This window comes from Chrysochloris asiatica, unplaced genomic scaffold (genome assembly GCF_000296735.1).
Source record: "Chrysochloris asiatica unplaced genomic scaffold, ChrAsi1.0 scaffold00191, whole genome shotgun sequence".
In the NCBI taxonomy this organism is placed as follows: Eukaryota; Metazoa; Chordata; class Mammalia; order Afrosoricida; family Chrysochloridae; genus Chrysochloris; species Chrysochloris asiatica.
Window position 1 is genome coordinate 1,314,698 of NW_006408709.1, and position 3,669 is coordinate 1,318,366.

General features: G+C 41.2%; 1 pseudogene; it reads left to right on the forward strand.

The window, feature by feature from the left end:
* The first annotated feature begins 2,027 nt into the window (after window positions 1-2,027).
* Window positions 2,028-3,665, forward strand: LOC102831664 (annotated as a pseudogene).
* The last annotated feature ends 4 nt before the right edge of the window (window positions 3,666-3,669 follow it).

The following is a 3,669-nucleotide window of genomic DNA, read 5'->3' on the forward strand; positions in this document are numbered from 1 at the left end:
CTACTGGTTCTTTTGGTGTTGTAGTTTCCTATATATTTTAGAAATTAGTCCCTTGTCTGATGTGTCATTGCAAAAGATTTTTCCCCATTCTGTGGGCTCCCTTTTTACTGTTTTGATGACGTATGTTCATGCACAGAAGTTTTTAATGTTTAGAATGTCCTACTCATCTATTTTGTCTACTTTTGTTTGTGTAATTTTCAAAATGTTTGGTAGTCTGTGTATGCCCTGTATTAGAGCCCTAACATTTGTCCCTATTTTTTCATTGATGGCCTTCATAATTGTGGGATTCACATTAAGGTCTTTAATCCATGCTGAATTGGTTTTTGTATAAGGCATGAGATAAAGATCTTGTTTCAATCTTTTGAATATTGCTTTCCAGTTCTGCCAGTACCATCTGTTGAAGAGACTATCTCCTCCCCATGCAATATACTTAAGCACTTTGTCGAAATCAGTTGGCTATATGTGGATGGGTTGATATCTGGATTCTTGATTCTGTTCCAGTATGGAGGGTAGGTCTACCTCCAGCTCATTGGTCTCAGTCATTTTATCTTGTTTCTGGACATGTGCTGATATGGGCATCCTCTTCTGCATCTTGGGCAAGTTCAGTAGTTAGCTGTGGCCTTAATACTTAATTGAGTGTGTGTTTTGGTAATTTTTTATGCATCCTAATTGCCTCCAGGTAGATGTGATCAGGAAATTAGCTTTTCTTTTCACTCCTCTTTTTACTCAACTCAGAGTAACTGTCACAGGTGTTGTCTCCTTACCTGGTATATGGCAGTTTGTATTGGTTCTTGCATGGAATGTGGGGGTTTATAGTGTGTGATTGTAGCTTGACTACATGGCAGCAATTGCTGTCTCTTCTTGGGTAATATATAGAGAGAAAGAGCACCCTAAAAGTAAAGAGGGGACCAATAAAGAAAATATCAACAGAAAAAAAACAAAAAAACAGCAAAAACCCCACATTGGATACTGTAGTCTGTAATCACAGAAAATAGAGAAGAGGAAAAAAAAAACAAAAAACTATAGACTAATATGAGTATGACTTTAATATCCTCTTTCATCTTCTTGCCTTCAAGGCCACCTGATAAATTTCAAGATGCCATTGTTGGTTGTTATGATGTAACTCAGGATTTAATTTTCAGCCTGTTTATTTTTCAGTCTGTCTCTCCCACTCCACAACCCTCATTTGCCTTTTTCCTAGTGATAAACAGTTCAGGGCTTGCTGTGGCTGTTTTGCACTGCTGTTTGGTTTTAAGTGGAATCTGTCTGTTTAAATTTTGAGAATATCTGTGCTCATGCAGAGTAGAAGCCTGTCGGGTAAGTGGGGGGATGGGGTGTTGTCAAGTAGCTCAGGCATCCCCTCTAGTCACTAGAATGGAGGTGCCCAGACAGCAAGAAGCCAATGAACAGATACAAAAAAAAAAAGGAATGTCCACATCTTTATCTCTGAGATTCTGGCAGGCATCAATCCGTGGCTGCTCTGATCCTTTCCCTGCTTGGTCTCACCACTTGGTCTCATCCAAGATGGTGGCTCCAAGTCACTGAGCCCAGTGGCTTCGAAAGTATGAGATTTCTTGTTTCCACTACAAACTCCACTGGCTATAAGCCTTCAAACTTTTAAAATATTCTTATATATCTGGAATCAGAGAATCAAAAGGAAGAACATGTTCACCATTTCTCAAGCTGGAGGAATTGAAGAAAAAATTCAAGCCTCGGCTTTTGTTATTGAAAGATTCTCTGAGCAAATTATTGAATGATGCAGAAAGCATCAAGAGAAGATGGAAGGGGGTCAGTGAGGGGGCATCGGGGTCATTTCCATAGTTTCTGCAAAGGCTGCAATCTCCACACTCAGCCTGCAGCCACAACACATTGCCTCTCCAGGCTGCTGGACTCTTGTCCTAGGGGCACAGAAAGCCGTGCTCCCACACAGGTGTGGGCCATTGTCTCCTTACCGCTGTGTGAAACCACAGCACATCATTGGTGAACAAGCATTGGGAAGAAGACTGTTGAGAGGGTCTGGAAAACACAGTTTTGCTGTCAAAAGCAAGGAACATTTACTAATACATTTACAAGAAATGTACAGAAAGCCATTGATAAATATACCTTTGAATCTGTGTCATCGTTTTCATCCAATGGAAATCCCACCCCCACCATGGCCCACATATCTTTGTCTGGGACACAGAGTTCCACCACTGGCTTATCTACGGAAAGGAGCTCTTGAAGATATGATGAGTTTGACAAAGGCAATGCACAGAAAGTGAAGCAGTTATTCTGGGAGGTTGAGGAAATGTTATTTGAAGGGAAAACAAGCGTTCAGACACAGAATCTACTGGCAGAATGCAGTGAGTTGGCCAGAAAATCCCTCTACCTGAGTGTATTAGGAAGACAGCTCATCTTGCCAACCGATGAAGGCTTCCAGCATTTTCAGGGCAGAGTACCCAGTTCTGTAGATCACAAACCCTTACCCGAGGCTTGTAAATGCAACAGCAACAGAGAACTGTTTATCTCCAGCTCTCACATTGTCCCAGCAACATTCTCAGCACCTGCCCTGCTGGGAGCTGAGTGTGCAGGGAGCACTAGCCTGACGACATATTCACTTCTGGATGAAGATATTTATGATGTGGATGGAAAGATTGAAGAATATTTCACTTTTGATGGAAAAGAAGAAGATGATGGATGTCTTGAACAAAAAATATTCAATGTGTTAGAAAGTGGCATAAACACGGACTTCCTCCCATTTCCCCTCATGACTGTATCAAAGATGCAATGGCTGCAGAGGTGTTTGATCACATCTGGAGAAATGGTAGACTTAATGGAAAAGCTTGTCAGAAATCACTGGGAAACTACAACCACAGGATAAAAACAGAAAGCAAAATCAAAAGGACTTGAAAATAAACCTAAACAGATACTCATTTCTCATTTTAACACTGATACATCAAGTGTTCACCCATCCAGAAGTTCTGAAACTTGAAGTATATCCCTGGCTTCTCATCTTATTTCACCCCAGATTCATCACTTTTCCAACAATTTTTGTAGTGATTTGAATGGTGTGATGACAATTCAAGCTAAGCCACTTCAGCAGAGACCTACCTATTTTTCAGAGAGAACACATAATGAACAAGAGGGCAAATCAAAAGGGCTAGGGGCCAGCTCACCTCTGTCAGCATGCCACAGACTTGGCAGGGTCTCAAAGGCCCATGGAATGCAGACTTCTGCCAAAAAAAAACACTCAAGCACAGGAGATTGCCTTCTCTTACTTCAGATTCACAGAGAATTAAAACTCCCAATGTACACAGTGATGAAGTACTTAGTTGAACAAAACTACAAACTAACACAGACGACCTGTCTTCCCCAGTTCAAACCTCACAGAACAGGCTACTCCTGATAAACTCAGAGACCAGTGAGTAGAATGCAGCAGTTTCTGGATCCCGTCCTGTTTCTTACAGAGGGAACAATCCACAAAATCATGTTTTAAGTGCAATACCTGACTGTATAGAATGATCACCTCTCTGAGAAAGAACTGTTTCTTTGGACAAATTTTCAAGGCCCAACACCACCCATACTTCTAGTCAGAAACAACTCTAAAAAGTTCACTGATACCAGTGGAGTTTGTAGGCCACACGTGAAGAAGTCAAAGTTTTCTCACAGGTGCACAATATCCACCTAAAT